We start from the raw sequence: 22,511 nt of genomic DNA on the forward strand, positions 1-22,511 counted from the left end.
TATGTTAAAAATGTCTTTCAAATACTTTAGAGTGTTTTTCAAAGTCTTGTATTTCTCAAAATGTCAAAAACTATCTTTTTAAACAAGCTTTGACCAGAAGTTTTGAAACTTTCCAAGATAGTAGTCCAAAAAGTTTGGATACTTTTCAAGAGTTTCGAAACTATCTCAAGAGTTTTGAAAATTTCCCTAAAGTTTCGATATTTTGGCTCCGATGGTCATATTTTTCCAACGGCTCTTTCAAAGAGTTTCGAAACTTTCCTAGATTTTTGAAACTTTGTGTGCAAAAAGTCTTCCAACAGCTCCAAACCTTCCCAAATGGCTAATAACTCATTCCAATATATAAAAACAAGTTCAAGACACTTGAAGAAGGTGAACAACACTTATCCAAGCAATCAAACACAAGAGAAGAGTTATTCAATCAAACACCTACCTTGTATGTGTTTTCTTGTTTACATCTCTTATCCTTTGTAAAGGGGTTTTGGTTATAGTTTAGCCAAGTGAAAAACTAGGGAGTTTTAAAGGTTACTTTTGATCTTTGAAAAAGGAAGAACAAATTAATGGATTTCTTGGAAAATCCTAAGTGAGGAGCTTAGTTAATGAATGTAGACTTGGTTGATAAGTCAAACCACTATAAATCATTGTGCAAATTTCCCTATCTTTATACTCCTTACTCCCTAAACTTTAAATTGTAATTCACCCCCTCTTGGCACATTTTCGGTTGATCAATCGAGCTTCATCGAACCCTACAAAAGGTTTGAAACTTTCCAAGACAGTAGTCTAAAAAGTTACGATACTTTTCAAGAGTTTCGAAACTATCTCAAGAGTTTCGAAACTATCTCAAGAGTTTCGAAACTTCCACTAAAGTTTCGATACTTTGGCTCTAACGGTCATATTTTTCCAACGGCTCTTTCGAAGAGTTTCAAAACTTTCCCAGAGTTTCGAAACTTTGTATGCAGAAAGTCTTCCAATGGCTCCAAACATTCCCAAACGGCTAGTAACTCATTCCATCATATAAAAACAAGTTCAAGACACTTGAAGAATGTGAACAACACTTATCCAAGTAATCAAACACAAGAGAAGAATTCTTTAATCTTATTTTTTTTTCTCTTGTAAATATTAGTGTTTTAGTGAGCTTAAACTTTGTAAACATTTACATTGTAAGGGTTTTCTTGTTTACATCTCTTATCATTTGTAAAGGGGTTATGGTTATATTTTAGCCAAGTGAAAAACTAGAGAGTTGTAAAGGTTACTCTTGATCCTTGAAAAATAAAGAACAAATTAGTGGATTTGTTAGAAAATCCTAAGTGATGAGCTTAGGTAGTGGATGCAGACTTGGTTGATAAGTCGAACCACTATAAAACATTGTGCAAATTTTCCTATCTTTATACTCTTTACTCCCTAAACTTTAAATTGTCAATTCACCCACTCTTGGCACATTTTCGGTTGATCAATCGAGCTTCATCGGACCCAACAATTTCTGTTATAGTTTGGGGCATAAGATTAGTGTATCCAAAACAACTATTTGTTTTTCTCAAAATGTAACCCCTCATGTTCGGTTGGATATTAGTGTTGGATTCCAGTACACTTGTGTAGATGAGCTTGAAAGTATTTAGGGGTTCCGTTATTACATAATCGGATCACTAAAGCCACCTATTATTATATTGTGCAGAAGGTTAGAGATAGACTGAGTGGTTGGAACTTGGAAGACTCATACTCTTTAATTTGTGGGTCGTGTTACTCTGGAAAAAGTTGTGCTTTCGGCGCGACCATGCAAACATGTTATCTTCCCAAAGGCATCTGTAATGAAATTGAGCATTTAATTCGGCAATTTATATGGAGTGGTACGGATGAGAAGATGAAGGTTCATTTGGTCCGATGGGAGGAAGTGTGTTCCCCGACTAAAATAGGAGACCTTGGATTCAAATACATGCACATGCCAAACGAGGCTTTCCTCATGAAAATTGGTTTCCATCTTATTTTCGATAGATCTCGTTTATGGGCACGAATGCTCCGAGCAAAATACAAACTGGAAGATATTGTACATTTAAACATTAAACACACGGATTGTTCACGGCTCTGGTTCGGTTTGACATTAGTGTGGGAGGATGTGCGAATGGGCATGGGCTGGAGCATTCGGAATGGCTCATGTGTGGACTTCTGGAATGACGTATGGATAGAAGAGCTAGGACCGTTGAGGCATTGGGGTTTGGACTCGAGTATATACAACGGGACTTCTTGTAGGGTTAAGGACATGGCAGTGCATGGGGAATGGAAGTGGAATATACTCGAGACTTTATTCCCTCCTACGATCCTATCCTATTTCGAGGCAATGAAGGCGTCTATTTTAGGTGAAATGGATGATGTCCGATCTGGAATGGGGGACCAAATAAAAGGTTTACTGTCGGTAGTGCGTATGAAATTCAAAAGCAAGCGATGTCAGTTAGCACTCGGGCAGTGGACTGGGGGCCGATTGGGCGGTATCAAGGTACTCCCACAATCAAGTTGTTTCTTTGGATTTTGTTTCGTGACAAGTTACTCACGAATTAGGAGCGAGGAAGACGACATATCACGATGGATACCCATTTTAATGTCTGTGGTCGGGGACTGAATCGAGTTTGCATATTGTTCGGGATTGTTTCGCTGCGCCCATGGTTTGGCAGGTAGTGATTAAACCGAGCAGGATCGGGGAGTTTAATACACTGCCTTAGCAGGATTGGATTATAAAGAATATTGCTCAACCAAAGTTTTGCATATGCTATACTACAATTTGCTTTCTAATTTAATACTTTTAGAAAATAATCCTGAAAGAGTATAAATCCCTGGGGGTTAAATTTTTACCTACATATGCAACACAGTTTTGCTTTTACTTGGTTTTTTCAAGCATTTTAATACTTAGTTTCAAGCATTTTGATTATGTAGGTAAAAACCAGATTGAAGGATGAGATGGTTAATGCATTGGCTAATCAACTGAAGATCGTAGGAGAAGTAGCACAGCCACTGATCGTGCCACTCCCTGAAGTTGCCCGCCGGTGGGAATAGTGAAACTAAACACGGATGGGGCGTGTAGGACCGATGATGGGATCGCTCCTTGCGGGGAAGTCATTCGAGACCATGAGGGATCTTGGCGAATTGACAATCCTCAATATCATATTGTTACTGTGAGCCTTAAATAAAAAAGTATAGTAGTTGAGAAAGAAGAGTAATGATATTATATCATGAAGAATCTATACTACTGTTAAAAGTAATATCGACACTGTATAGGATATTAATACTAAAATTGCATACTAAAACAAATAAAAAGAAAATATCGGTACTACTACGTGAAGTATCGATATTACTACTATAAATAATATTGATATTACATGTAGTATCGATATTGCCTTGAACAATATAGATGCTATTATATATTTTTAAGCTTTTAGCATCGATACTACATGAATAATATTAATATTATTTTCGTAATATCGATACTATGTTTAAAAATAATTTTGATTTGAAAAATTATTTCTATTATTTGACAATATTTTTCAAGAATGTAACGAGAATAATGGAGTTGTTTACTTTAGAAAAAAAATATATGCGAATAACTTGTATTAGAGTAATTAAAACTTAATTTGTTCACACATAGTTCTCGAATCTATCCTTAAATAAAATCATAGTGCTCGAATTTATCCTTAAATAAAATAAGTGTAATAATGAAAAAACGAAATTTCAATTCAAAGGAGAAAAGAAATCGTTAAGAAGTTGTAGCAGTTTGACCGAGAGGGAAAATTGAGTTAGCGGAGCGCAGCCTCTCTACCTTACTGTATATCTGTTTCAGCTGTTGAATTGAAATGTCAAATCTCTCTTTTCCATTTTCGATTTCTATAAGCATATATTTTTAAAGATGCCGGAGGAATCGATCTCCATAGATTGCGATATGGAGAAGGCATCGGGACCTCACTTCTCCGGCCTCCTTAATCCGACCGTCACCTCTGCTTCCTCCCCCGCCTTCTCCGACGACAACGCTCCTCGTCAGCCTTTCGTCATCGGTAGCCTCATTTCTTTTTGAAGCAAATAAAGAAAAAAAAAAGAGAAAAGAAAACTATTTTTCTTTAGCTCCTTCAAATAATGTTTCCACAAGTAAATGAATTTCGCGCTTTTTCCTTTTTATTTTTAGAAACTCAGTAGATCTGCTGTTTTTTGTTTGTCTGCCTCTAATTTTTCTTCCAATTCTTAAAATTAAATAAAAAGAACATTGTTTTTTCTTTACAAAAATAGCAAATTTTTTTTGACATTTTCTGGTAAATAAGCAGGGGTTTCAGGAGGCACAGCTTCTGGTAAAACGACAGTCTGTGATATGATCATCCAACAGCTTCACGATCACCGCGTTGTTCTAGTAAATCAGATTCAGATTCAAGTTTATTTGTTGCTGTGATTACCTGAAATTTATCGAACTCTTAGCTTACCTTTCTTTTCTATGAATGCAGGATTACTTTTATCGTGGTTTAAATTCTGAAGAGTTAAAACGTGTTCAAGAGTATAATTTTGATCATCCTGGTACGTAAATTTGATGTTGTTTGCTGATTTTGTTGTCTTATGTTATATTCAATGGCATTTTTTTATTGTGCATCGTTTTCTTTGTTTGTATAGATGCATTTGATACTGAACAGTTACTGGATTGTGTCCAGAAGCTTAAAAGTGGGCAATCCGTTCAAGTCCCTATTTATGATTTTAAGCTGCATCGTCGATCTTCTGATAGTTTCCGTCAGGTTGTTAGTTTGTTTATTGGTGAAATTTGTTTAATAATTCTAGGAGAAGCACCTTGAATTCAGTTAAGAACTAATGATCATTGTTTCGGGCACATGTATTATGCATTTTCTTTCTCCTTTCAGTTATTCAGTTCTTTACCTATTTGCAGAATATCTATGAAAGTTCATTGATGATAATTCAATAGTTGTCATTTTGCAAACTTATTAGGATCTGTCCGTGTTTAATACATTATCAGGTGAATGCCTCTGATGTCATAATTTTGGAAGGAATTCTTATTTTCCATGACCAGCATGTCAGGAACCTTATGAATATGAAGATCTTTGTCGACGCAGGTTTGACTTCTTTTATCTAGTTCTTACCATTGTAGCATCTCCAGTGATTGATCTAGACATTGGTACATTTACATTCCTAAAAATCTATTATCATGAATAGCTATCAAGGTTAAACAACTTGCAGCTGGTACCAACCGCTAAAGACAAAAGTCGTGACTAAGTTTCAATCACATGAAATATAAGACTGATAGAAAGTAGAAACAAAAGTATAATTAAATGTATATCTAGAAAAGGGTACTGATCTGGAAGCCCATCTATAAAACATGCTCAAAGTCAAATTGTGAATTAATTACTCACTATAGACAGCTTTGCGTTTTAAATAGCCTATGGACTTCCAGCCAGCAAAAGAGGAATTCTTAGCTACAGTTGTTTTCTGAAAGCCAACCAAATCAGTTTTAGGAATTTCAATTTTGGGTTCTTCTATCCTGGGGGATTGTCACTGACAAATTACTCTAAGAATATTATGGTTGGCTGCACACTTAGACAAGCTGAATGAGTTTGCTTGCAGTTGTGTGTGGCTTGAGCTTGTATTTCAGTGCATCTGTTGCCCCCCCCCCCTTTTTTTTTTAACTCTGAGCATGTTTTCTTCTTTCTTGCTTTCATGGCTTGTAATGCTCACTATTTTAATTGGCAATGTGTTTTAGATGCTGATGTGAGGCTTGCTCGTAGAATAAGACGAGATACAGTTGAGAGGGGGAGAGATGTAAATTCTGTTCTTGAACAAGTAAGCCTAGCTATACTACAATTTGCTTTCTAATTTAATACTTTTAGAAAATAATCCTGAAAGAGTATAAATCCCTGGGGTTAGATTTTACCTACATATGCAACACAGTTTTGCTTTACTTGGTTTTTTCAAGCATTTTGATAATTACATTGCAATACTGTGTTATTTCTGCAGTATGCAAGTTTGTCAAGCCTGCATTTGATGATTTTGTGCTGCCATCGAAGAAGTATGCTGATGTCATTATCCCTCGAGGAGGTGATAATCATGTTGCTATTGATTTAATCGTGCAACATATCCGCACTAAGCTAGGTCAGCATGATCTCTGCCAAATATATCCAACGTAAATGTAATTCAGTCCACATTTCAGGTATGTCTCACGGTCTATCTCTATCTTTTTTCTGCTATAACTTTTTTCATCATGTAGAGTAACTCAGTCTGTTATTTGCTGCCATTGCTCATTAATAGTAAGCGTAGAACTTTTCATCTGTTTTATGTTCATCTCTTAATTTTCATGTGTCGTTTACCCTTGAAATATTTACATCAATTATCAGTTAACCGTGATGACAGAAAGTTGCCACATTTATTGTAGCTAGGTAATGAAGATTGGCACGTCTGGATAGAAAACAAAATAAAAGATTAAAATAAGAAAATTTCCCTCAAATATAGTTTTTCTAATTATTTGTATGATATCCCACTTATATACTCAAACTCATTCCTAGTTTAATGTGTAATTTGTCCGTAGCTTTATATCTGGTTTATTCTTTTTCCGAAACTAAATAAAAATCACGTGTAATACTTATGGTGCAGATTAGAGGAATGCATACGCTGATTAGAGACCAGGACATTTCTAAGCATGATTTTGTCTTCTATTCAGATCGGCTTATTCGTCTGGTACATTTTGCTTTAGTCTTACGAGTAAACCGTGTTTTATTTCTGCAGGTTTTTTTAAAATGAATCATATAATAGTTTGTTGAATTTGATTTAGGTGGTGGAGCATGGTCTTGGACATTTGCCCTTCACTGAAAAGCAAGTAGTAACACCTACAGGTATGATTAATCAAATAACAGTGTCACTTTTTCTGTCATTTATGGAATCTTCCAGTTCTTTCTGAGAACGTACAACTGGGAGATGTCCAACAAGAATGATGGAATTCTGTTAATCTAAGATGTCTTATCATGGAAACAATTAACATTCCGCTTACCTTTGAAACTTGCTACTATTTCTTTTCAGCAACGGTATATACTGGGGTTGATTTTTGCAAAAAGTTGTGTGGCGTTTCCATTGTTAGAAGGTGAGCTTTCAATCAGGTATTGGTTTGGTCAGTATTATTATTTGACAGCAGACCTTGTTTAATCAAAATGGGGTATCGGGCTATCTTCTATTGCATATGATAAAGTTATTACGAATCTTATTTCAGGTTTTCCTATTATCGTCTTTATCTGGATGTTTGTTACATGCTTTGATGTTGAAAATTTTGATTTACTTGTGTACCTTCACACCATTTTTATGTTTTTATTCTTTATTTCTGTGACAGTGGTGAAAGCATGGAAAACGCATTACGCGCGTGTTGCAAAGGAATAAAAATTGGAAAAATTTTGATTCACCGTGAGGGAGATAATGGCAAACAGGCTAGTAACATCTTTGCAATCTTCAAGCTATTAAGTATTACATGTAATTAATTCTCAACCATTAATCTGCTTTCTTGAATTTGCTTAGCTTATATACGAGAAGCTTCCCAAGGATATTTCAGAGCGGCATGTTCTTCTTCTTGATCCAGTTCTCGCTACAGGTAAGCTTGTTTCTTGACCCATTCCTCATGCCTACTGTAGTTAGTATACTATTGCAAGAGTAAGCCAATGAAAATAAAGTCGTCCGATTTGGTTAATGAGTCGGCTCGAGTGGAAAGAATTAGTTGAGATAGATCATAAATAAGCAATTTCTTCTGGCTATCAAATTTAAGAACATTGCTGAATATTTCTGAAACAGGATAGTTGTCAATTTAAGTCCCCAGATATGCAAATAGAGTCTTTGTTTCTCTTCATTTGATAAACTGAATTATGCTTTCCAATTGGAAACCAATTGAATGACTTCTCTTGTAGGGAACTCAGCTAACCATGCCATCGAACTACTCCTACGAAAAGGAGTTCCACAATCTCACATTATATTTCTGAACCTCATCTCTGTGAGTTCATGTTGTTGGCTGCAAAATCATCGGCCAGTCCTTTCGCATTTCTTTCCTCAATTGTACTAGTCCTGATCCTAATTTGCTTTTATCCACAGGCACCTGAAGGAATCCATTGTGTTTGCAAACGGTTCCCATCGCTTAAAATTGTTACTTCAGAAATCGACGTTGCACTAAACGAGGAGTATCATGTTATACCAGGCTTGGGTGAATTCGGCGATCGTTACTTCGGCACTGATGACTAATCCACCATGGTCTGCAAGTTGCAGTTATAACCAGTATCAGATGGACCAACAGCTTGAACAAGTAAATTTCTAAAACATATACATGTGATTAGCTTACCCGGCTCGGATCATTGTACTTCATCAAGCATCTCGAAAGAAGTCGCAATGATCCCGAGATCTTTTATTTTGGTTTCATGCTACCATAATTGCTCAATTTTTGAGCTCGGATTGAAAGAATACTCGGACAAAGTCAAGTCCTAGGAGTTTGTTTAAAAACTGTAAAGCCGTACGAGTACCAATCATATGCAGTTGATTAAGACAGTTACTGCTAATAATTGTTCTTTGAAGCTGTTAAATTGAAGTTCTCAGATCTCCACTAAGCTTCTACCATAAAACATATGTATTCATTTTATTTCAAAATTATTTAATAATAAAAAATATTTAAATTTAATTATCTAAATGGAAATTTACTTATTATTTGACTGTAATTTAATGTAAAAAGAATACATGGTCGTTGCTTCTCTTTTATAAAAAGTGCCTGTGACTTAAATCAAATTACCCCTTTTTTCCCTTTGATAATGAGACATTAATTAATTAATTATGTTTCCCTTGCTCTTTGTGACTTGCCAGATGAGGAAAGGCAGTCAAAATGTTGTATGCCCTTAAGTCCTGCCTTGTCAGGATCCCAACTACAGCAGGCACCTGCAAATGAACCATGCAACTCGTTACAAAAATGGCGTTATAAGCAGATTCCATAAGGTTGTTAAAACGTAAACTCACCCCTGCGCCTTGATATTTCGGCACGATGAGCATATGCCGGAGTCCGACTTGTCGGAATAGAACCATGGCTTTAGCCACTGACATGCTTTCTACAACCGTGTAAGGTGTTGTATTGGTGAGGGGATGTAAATCGACGTACATTTCCATTTCTTGACGAGTCACGGCCACCTGCTCGATTTTCAGTTCCCGTTCCGATAACTCGACCCAGTTGAATTTCTCCCTCACTTCCCATTCCTCGGTTCTCCGTTTCTCAGTTAGGAACCATTTCTTCTTCAGGGCTTGTACCAGGTGAGCTCTGAGGATCAGTCCATGCAGTTCTGTTGCACCAGTGGCCACAGTGCCTGGCACTGGTACATCCTCATCGACAACGGGGAATGCGTTATGCGAAGTGTTTTTCAATACATCGACGATACGGGACACCTTTTCGATCCCACAAAGAGTGATCACTGGTGGCTTGGCATCAGCGAGTTCAGCTACGGTGAGATTTCGCATCCAGGGCTCAGGATTTGCATCCAGGAAAGGAAGACCTTTAAGTTCTAGTATAATCTCATAGATGCTCGGGTTGAAACTGTCGCCGACGGTTTTCGCAATGAGAAGGACTATCATTGTTATTGGTAGCAAAAGAAGGTTGTTTGTGAGTTCGAGGAAGATCACACAAACCGAAACCGTCATTCTCATCGAGCCTGACATTAGAGAGGCTGCACCGAGAACAGCAAAAAGCCCTTGATCTAAGTTTGTATACGATCCCATGAGCATGCCGAGAAGTCGGCCATAACCCGAGCCCATGAGGATGATAGGGAGGAAGAGACCAGAAGGAACTGCAATGCCAAAAGTAATGAGTCCCAGGATGCAATAGAGTACAAAAAAGATCAAAATTGATGTATGGTGGAATTCTGAAGAGGTGTTGCTAGAGAAAATGTTTCGAACAGCGTCGTCATTCGTAGTAAGGAGGAGGGTAGCTAGATCATTGTAGTGACCAGCTGGACAGTTGAACTGCTTGAAGTTCCCAGCTCGATCATTCGTAGGACATGCCTCCGGGAAAGAGGGGTCACAAGGTCTGCATTGGGCTAGGAATGGGAGACAATACTGGCAAACCGAGGTAAACAGAGAGACGCCGAGAGCTAGAAGTAGTTTATGAAATTTCCCTTTCCTGCAACAAAACGAACAAAATATGTCATCGCTAACCAAGAACAAAGATCAGATTATCGGTTTCGAATTTGCTCATGAACTTACTGATTAATGAGATTGTAGAGCCTAAGGACCTTATGGAGAACATGATTGTATAAGCTTCCCAAAAGTCCTCCAATAACTCCAATGATTATCACGGGGATTAAATCCATGGCATGGTAGCTCACTTAACATCACTAACATCAAATATGATCAACCCTCCCGTTCCGAAGAGGCCACATTTCCCGGAATTGCAGATTTCGATGAACGCCCTAAGCACCACAACCACGACCGCCATACTACAGAAAGTTCTCCATAGAAGGGCACTCCTCCACCATGTTGCAACCTCTTCAAGAGCGAATAGGATGCCTCCCACCGGAGCACGGAAAGCTGCACAAACACCCGACGAAGAACCACAGGTGATAATATCCCTGTGGTCACGATCGTTGTTGAAGTAACAAAGCCAATGCCACTTAAGACGGTAGTTGTCGGGTCCGCCTTGCGCAAGTAAGGAAGCGATGCAACTCGCAATGTGCACTAAAGGTCCTTCTTTCCCCAAATCTAGGCCAGCAGAAACAGCTCCAATGCTGCCAACAATCTACAATTTATTCAAAATTCATCAGCACTGCAATTTATAATAAACAAAACAAAGTGAAAACTGTCTCATGCTTTTATTTAACAGCTTGTTTGTCTATGTTCTTGTCTTAATTGTCAACCGGATCCAGTTTTAAAATAAAGGAACTCTTCGGACAAATCAACACAATAACAAAAACACTGCAACTGGAGATAACTCTCAAACATGTCTTCAAATTTCAAACTGGATCATAGAACGAATTTCGAATCCAATTGACCGAACCTATGGCACTCAAATTCAGAGTATAGCCATGCATACATCTCCGAATATGTGTTCGATACCGATATCGGACATAGGGAAAAACAAAGAGTCGGATCAAGCTTTGACCAGGCACATAAATTGAAAAGCTAACCAACCTTTACCGGCAATGTTGTAGCTCCAAACATGTTCGGAGTGTCGACTCCATTGAGATAAGCCTTGATTTCGGGAATTCCGGGACCGGCAGCGGTCGGGGCGAAGAACACACACAATACTGCAGCACTCAAGGTCAACAAAAAATTGACGCAGGTGAAATAAGCTATCCCAGATAAGTACCTGCAAACAATTCAACTACTGAATATCAAAATCCAGTTCAGATTGTCTTCAACATAAGCCAAAAGCTTTGATTTTTGAACTTATTATATCTTCGTCCTCAAGCAAAGGAATTAGAATAAGAAAGCTTTTACCTTTCCTCTTTGATGAAACCGACAATGGCTAGAAGCTTGTAGCCAGCAATGTTCTCAATAGCGAGATTGATGACAGTGGCAATCAATCCGGTTAACAATCCAACAAGGAAAGCCAGTAACTATTTCAAGAATATGTATTGAAGAACTTGTACTCTGGATCTGCTCCTCCAATCATGCTTGAAAAGATCATTCTCATTTATCCTGCATCATCAACCAAACAAAAGATCAAAGAACTCGATCAAAACTCACCATGAAAAATGAAAATAAAAAAGTTGCCTTTTTTCCTTGAAAAATCATTACTCATAATCCAAGCTTTCTATATGGGAAACAGTGGCTCCAACCAATGCTAAAGGACTGGTAGAAAGGGTTCTGTTTCTCTTCAAAAGTGGCTGATTCAGTGAATTGCTTTCGGGGTCTCTTTCTTCTTCGTGAACTACAGAGTCAGCTTCAGCTTCCATGGCGGTGTTGGGAGTTTCTGGTTTTACCAAATGGCTGGAACCATCCTCCATTGTTATACGAAAGAGAGAACTTTTGGAGAGACAAGAAGAAGAATTAATGGAGATTTTGTTGTCAGTTTTGGATTGATTGATAGTTAGTGTTTTATGTTTACATAAAGCTGGGAACTTGGAAATGGCTTTTACTCCATCATCATGCTTGCTGCACCTTAAACGTCTCCGTTACATTTGTCCTACCACATCTATAAGGTAACAATATTTGGTAAACGAAAGTCAAGTCTGTTATTTTCTTTTCCAGTATCTCAATTATTTTACCTTCACCTACTCTTTTTTTATGTGATCATTTTATTTATTTATATGATTTATCATTTCAATTACGAAATAATTAAAAAAAAATCTACTCATATCTTCTAAGCAACTATAATTTTAAATATAGTAACGAATTTAATACAATTCAACTTTAAACATTTAAAGTGAATTCAATGATTTTAGGGATTCAAGCAGTTGCGTTGCATCTTCAAGATATATGAAGATTAAAAAAATTTGAACATGTACTATCTTATATTCATATCAGACTACTAAAAAACACGATTTAACTTCAAACTCAATAAATTTATCTTTTATGTATATATTATATTTTTTTCTATACTTTTGATGGTCTTGCCGACTGCTGTGACATAGGTATTTATAATGACTCTAATTGAGATATCATATATAAAATTATTATGACTACTCATACATCAATATGCTGAATATATCAAATTCTTGAATTTCGTCATGATAAATCACGTGAATTTGTCATGGGTTTTATCCATACACTATATCTGACTTCAGAAGACGTGGACTTCTCGAAGGCTTTAATCGATCCATAGGTGTTTGACTAACAAAGGACCGATAGTTTCTAGAGGTTATTTCCAAATATATAACAAGGTGTTTTATTGGTGGAGGATTAACAATTTTCGAATGCATCTCTAGAGATATAATAATACTAGTATACTTCCTCCGTCTCATAAAAGAGGTCCCTTATTAACTTTTTAAAAGTTAAACTTTTTAAACTTTAACTATAATTATTTTTAATATTTTAAATAATTAAATTGTATAAAATATATATTTGAAAACTATTTGATTATACATTTTTAAAATATACTTTTACATATTTTGTTCAATAATAAATTTTAAACTTTAACAAGGTATGGGACAGGTGGAGTAATATTTTTTATTAAATCTAATGTTAATCAAATATACACAAGAACAAATTAAAATTGAACAAATAAAATATAATTAAGGGTAACAAGGTCTTTTACTCTTTTTGTTGATAATTCTACTCAATAAGAATGTCTATTTGATTTTAAAATGTAGCATTAAGCACGAACCAAATTATTTTGGTGGTTAAAGAAATAAATATTATTTTTAAAAGTTTAGATTCCAGCATCAAAGATTACGATGTATTTAAATATTCTCCGTCAAACAATTGAAAGTTTTTATAACAGGTATCATCACTCGTAAGCACTATAAGTTAATAAAAAAAGACGTAGCTTTCTTTAAACCTATTTTAACTCTCAAATCTTGAGCAAATCTAGAAAAATAATAAAGAAGGAAACTTTAATAGGTTAGATCATCTTTATGCGGAGTAAGTATCAAAGGTGAAAATTTTAATAGTCATTATTGTGGTGTGATGAAGAAAAGGGTTGGTTGTTTTGTCAAATAAATATGTTGAATATTATATATATATATATAAGCTGGACTTTTAGCCGCAAATGATTGAACCCACCGGGGACCAGCAAGAACCAAGGAATTTATGTATATCGTCACATGGTTTTAATCCTATCATTTTCATTCTTTTTATTTTATATATTATATATTCTTATAAATTTTGACATATTATGAATTTATTTTTAATATTTTTATTATATTTATTGTACGCTATTTTTTATAAAAAAAAACGATATAGACAGTGTTAATTTTTTTATTTTATAAAATCATATGGCTAGCGTTATAAATTTATACGATTCAGAGCTAATAATTATTTTAACGTCACGTGTCATATTTAGGATTTAATATTTTATGTTTTATAATTTAGAGTTTATATTCAAGATTTAAAATTTAAGATTAAAATAAATAATTGCGCAAAATAATTTGTATTTTATATCCATGCAATGTCTCGTTAGAGATTGATTAAAAAAAGTCAACGATGTCAAGTAAGCACGAACCTGAAAAGCCATTAGTAATCGGACACGTGTAAAAAAACCGGAAAATATTATAAAAGTCAACGGAGGGGAAAAATCCATTTCAGACAAAGTTAATTCATATTTAATCAGCCAATAAACAAAATCTCTTTGTAAAAGAAACTGTAATATTTTTAATAAATATGAATTTTATTTCATTTTTTCTTCATTTAAACAAAATACGATCTGGATATGGTTTCAATCATGGGTCCAAATAATTCAAAAACGATGCGGTCATAATTATAACTTGGGTTTTCTTTGTCCTTTTGGTCCCCACAGTTTCATTTTGTTGATCATCTGTCTGTTCAACCAAGACTTCATTTTTAAATGCATTAAATTATTAAAAAAAAAAGCTCATTTTTTTAACTTGGTCCCCACAATTAGGGGGGGAAATGAAACAGGATTAATTAAAACGAAAAGCCACGTGGCAAACATCGCATGGGCCACCGGCAGGCAGGTTAAACCCATCAGACCAACTGGACAGTCTCGGACCATGTTTTGTCTTTTGGACATATCCGTGTGTTTTTTATTCATATTTATAGTCTTATTATGTTTTGAAAAAATAACCTCAGTGACAAAAAATACCTTATAATATATGATTTTAATCAACTTTTTAATTAGTTTTCAGATTCGCAACACGATTCTGACCATTGCATTGCGATTTTCCAAATTCGCGTTACGATTTTTTGACTATCGCAATGCGAATATGTAAATTGCAATGCGAATATGTAAATCGCAATGCGATTCTGACTATCGCAATGCGATTCTGACTATCGCAACGCGATTCTGACTGTCGCAACACTGAATTTCAAATTCGCAACAGGTTTTAGTTTCGCAACACAAATATTTTGGGTATATAACTACGCAGCAGAAGCAATTCATAACCTAAATCCCTAAATCGCAACTCATTCCATCTCCATCTATCACTCTCTCCGGCGACATCCGTTCTTATATCCAACGACATCATTCCCCATCCGGCAACAGATTTTAGTTTCGCAGCTCGTTTGTTTAGTAAATTAATTTACAATAATGAAATCATCTAATGTTGATCATGTTTGGATAGATTTGTATTTTGGAGTGTCATGGGAGAATGTTCATGGTGTTTTACAATATATGCCTTTACCCATGAATCTTCAACTAAAACTGTCATTAAAAAAGTTAACTTATGAAACTCTAATGTTACGTGTTGCAAATAAATTGAATTTAGAGCCCTAAAGTGGATTTAGGCTATCTTATCAGAGAAAAGGTAAAGTTTATTTGTTAACCGACAATGAAGATGTTGAACGATTCATTGCTTACATTAGTGTTTCGCAAGATGATGTTACATTGTATATTGTTGAACCTAGAAGTATTGAAGTTGGGTCAGTAGCGGGTAGTAATCAACTAAGTTTTTCAACCCCAGTTTATGGTGCTCAAAATTTAATGGTTCCACAACAATTTCATCACCAAGAAAATTTTGTTTCACCACATTTCCAATACCAAACACAATCTCAAAACCCACAACATTTCCCTAATCCAAATCCCAATCAACTTTCAGCACCAAATTCCGGTTTTCGTATTAACCAGTTAGACGATGATGAGCCAACAGAAAAAAGTGTGAGTACTAGTAGGTATTCGAAATTTGATCTTGGTCAATACCCTGACTTTGATCTTGGTCAATACTCGGATTTTGATGATGTTTCAGAAGAAGAAACAGACCCTACGTGTAATGATTTTGATATTGGTCAATACCCGAATTTTGATGATGAAACAACCGTTACCGAGGAAGATGTTGTTGATGATAATGAGGAGGAAGTTATGACTGTGAATGAACATGTTGAACATCCATTATGTAATTCATATAACCCTGAAGAAGAATAAGAAGAATAAGAAATCCCCGAAGAAAAGTCCCCGAAGAAAATGCCACGGGAATATAACTGGAATATGCTAGAATTACTTCAGATACCGGAAGAAGAGTTGGTAAAAATAACAGTTAATTGTTACACAAAAATTATTCGTATCAAGAAAGATGATTGTTTTGATACAAAGGAAGACTTGAAGATAGCTTTGTATATGAAATGTATGGAAGATGACTATCAACTAAAAGTTAACAAATCAAGCAAAGATCGTTTCGAAACAAGGTGTATGATTGACAAAAATTGTACGTGGCGTATGATTGCAAAGAGGATAAAAGATTGCGAAATGTTTCAAGTTAAGACTTTTATTGATAAACATACATGTTCAAGAACCCAAGTTTTTCCTCACCATAGACAGGCAAACAAAAAGGTGTTGGGTGGTTTTCTGGCTGAGTTAATGTTTTTGAATGGCAGGGTATATCGGGGACATGAAATTATGACTGACATGAATACTCGGTTCAAGATTAGTATCTCATATTCTCAAGCTTGGAGAGCCAAATGTTATGCTTTGGAATTGTTGAGGGGGTCGCCAGAAGCATCGTTTGCCCAACTGTCGGCTTATTGTCACAATTTAAAGATGAAAAATCCTGGATCGGTAACTCATATCAAAACAGATTGAGATGGACGCTTTGAGTTGTTGTTTATCGCCATTGGTGCTGCGGTTAGTAAATCAATATAATTTTGTTGACTCATTTTTGTTAGTTACATGCATTTCACATTTAAATGATTATATTTCTTGTGTATATGATTTTGTAGATTCGTTCGTTTATTACTTGCATGCGCCCAGTTATTATAGTTGACGGAGCACATTTAAAAGGTCGATACCTTGGAGTAAACTTATTAGCAGTAACCATGGATGCTAACAATGGGATACTGCCAATAGCTTACAGGGTTGGCAAATCTGAAACCTCTGATTCATGGACATGGTTTATGGGGCATCTTAGGGATTGCATAGGTCCTATTAGCAATTTGACAATCATATCTGATAGGGCAAACTCAATTGACAATGCTGTTAGAAGGTGTTTCCCAGATGTTTTTCATGGACTTTGTGGTGTTCATTTATATAGAAATCTAAAATCAAGGTCTGCTGGTATAAAAAATCACAAATAGACATACTGGAAGGCTGTAAAAGCTTATCGGGAAGTGGATTTTAATAAGCATATAAATTGTTTAAGACGTGTTTTGCCTCAGTGTGCTCAAATACTAGAAGATGTCGGGTTTGAAAGATGGTCAAGAGTACATCAACTTGGAGCAAGATATGATTTCATGACGTCTAATAGTGCAGAATCAATCAACGCTCTAAGTCATCATTCCCGGAAATTACCCATTACTATGTTAATGGAGTTTTTTCGAGCCTCTATTCAACAGTGGTACTACAAGAAAAGAAACCATGCAGGTATTATTTCTTTAAATTCGTAACTTATCATATATTTTACTAAATATTATTTATTTAAATTTATAGGAACATTGGAACATCGTGTTACACCATGGACTGAAAAAAGATAACGAAACGTTTTTGTGAAGTCAACGTCATGGAGAGTTGAACCATGTTCAAACACTTTGTTTGAAGTACTGGATAATAACTTAAATGGGCTTGTCGATCTAAATGCAAAGACGTGTAGTTGTATGAAATGGCAAACATCTGGTTATTTGTGTGGGCATGTTATAAAAGTTGATCTTCATCTAAACCAAGATGATTCAAGCGCATACTCTATGGATTCCTACACTACAGAAGTATATCGACAGACTTATGCCGAGATTATCTACCTTATTCCACATCCTTCTGAGTGGGACATATCAGATGACTTACAAACAGTTTTACCACCAGCCATGGACAGAAGGTGTAACACCCCCAACCCGTATCCGACCCGGATACGAGTCCGAAGTGTCACATTGACTTTTCAAACCTTGACTCTTAAGAAAAATCCCGGGAAATTTAAAACTTTATTTAGAACAAAATACAGACTTTATCAGAGTGCTCGTACTTAATGACTTATTACATGCCAACACTTTATACATAAACAAATACATACTTTGTCAAATATTTCTGATTTTATCTTTTGGTAAGGAAACTGACCTGTCTTGCTCCGCATCACTCTTTACTCTTCTCGAAACCTACGTGTGAAACAATCACACGCTAAGTCGAAGACTTAGTGAGGCATAACGACTTATAATGCACTTTAAAACATATATCGATACATGCATGTTCTTTTCTATCATGTTATAGCAATTCCATGCATTCTTCGTATCATATAAAATCATATCAGATTAATTACAGTAAATACATACAGACACATAATTCATCATTAACAGTTTATCATGTAATCACATACTTTTATTGTTAACATTTTCAATCAAACACTATACACACACAACATCATATGGTTCACGTAACACATTTCAAACCACTTATAAACCCATCGTATACATATCACATTCAGTATGATTGTTTAATCACTTTATTAGCCCATGTACACTAGTGAGAACTTAAGGTATGCGAGTACATTGAGGTTGTGCACACATATGCTGTCACCACAGCTCGATAAATGTCCCGAAGGACCAGTCCATAGATTCCGAAGAACCTAGGTAATCAGTCCATATGTCCCGAAGACATAGGTAACAGTCCATATGTTCCGAAGAACATAGGTAAACAGTCCATATGTTCCGAAGAACATAGGTAACCCTCGACCCTTGGCTGCCAACTATACCCCTAGCTCTCATATCACATAACATGGGCATATCATTTATAACAGTTCACATTACTTATTCATATTCTTTCTCTTGTAACCACATATCTTTCTTTTCAGTCACGTATCACATGTACGTAATCATTGATCTCATAACCACATGTTCCTTCTTTTCTGTCACATACCACATGTATGTGTAAACATATATCTAATATCATATGTTGCATGCAATCACATAGATCTTATCTCATAACATATACTTGTAGTCACATAGCTTCTTTTCATATTCTCATAGATCACATAGTTCATATCTTATACTTTGTTTTCTCATGTTCACATATATCATGTCATATGGCTCATATCTTTATCATGCAGTCACATAGTTCAGTTTCACATATGTTCATATATATACATTACATAGCACATACTTCTCATAACATTACATTCAAAAGCATGTTAACACATAATCATGCATACATACAATTCATGTCATTCATATACGTATAATCATATATTCATGCATTCTAACAGAGGAAATAGACTTGTCGCAAGTCTTGTTTCCATTTAGCACCATAAACTAATTAATATGCACTCACCTGGCCTCACTAGTCAATTCCAATCTCTTATCTTTCCCCTTGATCGATCTTACTTGCCAAACTTCCGGAATTCTTTATGCGTAGAATCTACATAAATGTACATTTCGAGGTAATCATTAGATACCTACACCTTGTACTTGAATACTAGCAACTTAAACGAACTTATTAAACCAATATTAACATTTTTCTTTAGGGGGAATCGGTTCCCTACCATGGGGGTATCGATTCCCTCAAGACATACTGAAAATTCTTGTTCGTTTGAAGGGGTATCGGTTCCCCTTGAATGGGTACCGATTCCCCTTGCCCAGAAATCATATTTTGAGCTCGAAAATCCTTCATTTTCAGCTCAACACATCAAACTTCATTCCCTTTAATATTCCTAACTTTCATACACATACTTAAACTCATTTCTACTCCATAATCACTTCTTTAAACTCAAAATTCTATCTTCCATATAAGATTCAAAATCATACCAAATTTTCAATGTGTTCTAATTCCAATTCTAACACTTCCTACTTCTTAATTTAACCATTGACAAGTCAAATTTAACTTCAAATTCTACTTATCAATTCTTTTCCAAAGTTTCATATAAAACTCCAATCTTTAATCCCTCATAACCTCTCCATCATTTGTTTTTAAGATGATTTAAGCTTTCCTTAAGCTTAGTTATCATCTAATAATCAAAACCCAACCTTAAAATCAACAATTCATTTACAAACAAAGAACTTACCTTTTGAAGCTAGCCCCACGTGAAGAAGAGAAAGCAAGAAGAAGAAAGCTTCCAGATAGCTCTCTTCCCACGTATATAATTCCTTAAATGATCAAATGACCATTTACCCTTTATTTCCTTTAACAATTACAAAATAATCTTCATCATATGCATCCAATAATCATAGAGCTATTTCATTCTTCTATTTTAGTCATCAAATTATGAAACTTTACGATTTGATCACTAACCCGGTATTGAGGATGTTACAAATCTCCCCTCCTTATAAGAAAATTCGTCCTCGAATTTTCACTGCACATCTTAATAGGAACATATCTTCTAATGTTCTTATGTTGCTTCCCTGACTTATTCTTTCTTGTCATCATCAGAAACTTACTTTTCAATCCCTTAGTTTTTCGACTATCTTTTTCGTTTATACCTTCATCTTCTGTTGTTTATCATATAAGCAATAACCAGTAATACCAATCCATTGTTGTCTTTTCTCTCATTCGATTATGCATTTTTCCTTTGACCTTTCTAAAATTCCATATAATATCACTCATCACGTTGACAGTAACCTTCATCTCATCACTCTATATCAAAACTGTCCTCTGTACTTCCATACTTATCGTATCTGATTCTTTTAAATCAATCCCCTTTCATATTCACATACTCTTGTCTTATCACTTATACTCATCTTTATGTATCAATCTTCATTGCATCCTCATTACTCTGATAACCCTTTTTCTTATACATAACTTCATTCTTTATCATTTCTTATACTTGTATTTTCCTTCCTGAAGGTTCTATGCAAATACTTATCTCTGTTTCTACATCATAGCTATCTTCTCAGAATATACAATTATATTCAAATTCATATCATAATCAATTAACTCAACTTTATCTTTCCTCCAATCTTATAACTCTAGTACCTTTACTCTGACAGCTAGATAATAACTTTGGTTCAGTCTAGGGCACAAGCCCTCTTATACCAATCATATACATTCTTTCCAATCTAAATTATCTCAACATTTGCTTACTCATTTATCAATTCACCTCAATTCTCATACATCCTGAAATTTCTTTTGCTCAAACTCAACATTCGGACTTCCTGTGTCTTATAATCTGATCATTGATATACGCATTCTCAAACTCTTCTTATCAATCCTCAGCTTTACTTAAATATACAAATTCTTACTTCCTTTTCCTTTACTATACCACATTCTATAATCCAAATATGCAACTATATCCAGATCCATTGCAGATCTGGTTATCATATCCTGACAATATCTTATAATCTTATAATCCAGTACATTTTTATCACATACTCTGGTTAGCCAACGCTAACTCTTTCCATCTAAACTGCAAACCCTTATCATAAACATACTCTTGTTTATGCGCAATACTATCACTTCGTTTCAAACTCATAAGCTCTGACTTTATACATCTTATACACTTGTCACTGATGCACTTATCCTTGAGTTCTTCTATACGTACTCATCACGTCGTTAGATCTTTTAACATTCTTATGGTGACACCCGTTCACCATATTCTATCTTATCCACATAATAACTCTATATCGTTTTTCCGATTCCAAACGATGAAAACTTTCTATCATTATTCAGATATGATTTCAGCTTTCTGAAATCAACTTTTGATCTTACTAGGCATTTCCTGAGGTGTCCGCTCTTCATCCTGCCTGGCCAGGGCAAGTGAATAGCTATCACAATCAGGAATATCACCTTTCACTTACTTTGAAATTATCACGATCGGATTTCTACTGTATTAAACTATTCTTATTCTATTAGCAAAACAACGTATTCCTTACACTATCAGATCAGAAATTTTTCAATCTATGTTGGCATGTACACTTTTTATGACACTTTTGACTTCGGTTTATGCCGAGAATCGGCTAAACCTTAGCTCTGATACCATTAAATGTAACACCCCCAACCCGTATCCGACCCGGATACGAGTCCGAAGTGTCACATTGACTTTTCAAACCTTGACTCTTAAGAAAAATCCCGGGAAATTTAAAACTTTATTTAGAACAAAATACAGACTTTATCAGAGTGCTCGTACTTAATGACTTATTACATGCCAACACTTTATACATAAACAAATACATACTTTGTCAAATATTTCTGATCTGATCTTTTGGTAAGGAAACTGACCTGTCTTGCTCCGCATCACTCTTTACTCTTCTCGAAACCTACGTGTGAAACAATCACACGCTAAGTCGAAGACTTAGTGAGGCATAACGACTTATATGCCTTTAAAACATATCGATACATGCATGTTCTTTTCTATCATGTTATAGCAATTCCATGCATTCTTCGTATCATAAAATCATATCAGATTAATTACAGTAAATACATACAGACACATAATTCATCATTAACAGTTTATCATGTAATCACATACTTTTATTGTTAACATTTTCAATCAAACACTATACACACACATCATATGGTTCACGTAACACAT

General features: G+C 35.2%; 2 pseudogenes; one reads left to right on the top strand and one right to left on the bottom strand.

The window, feature by feature from the left end:
• The first annotated feature begins 3,731 nt into the window (after positions 1-3,731).
• LOC120118639 lies at positions 3,732-8,564 on the top strand (annotated as a pseudogene).
• A 220-nt stretch (positions 8,565-8,784) lies between these two features.
• Positions 8,785-11,984, bottom strand: LOC120118640 (annotated as a pseudogene).
• Positions 11,985-22,511: the final 10,527 nt, after the last annotated feature.

Source organism: Hibiscus syriacus, unplaced genomic scaffold (genome assembly GCF_006381635.1).
Source record: "Hibiscus syriacus cultivar Baekdansim isolate YM2019G1 unplaced genomic scaffold, ASM638163v2 tig00110328_pilon, whole genome shotgun sequence".
In the NCBI taxonomy this organism is placed as follows: domain Eukaryota; kingdom Viridiplantae; phylum Streptophyta; class Magnoliopsida; order Malvales; family Malvaceae; genus Hibiscus; species Hibiscus syriacus.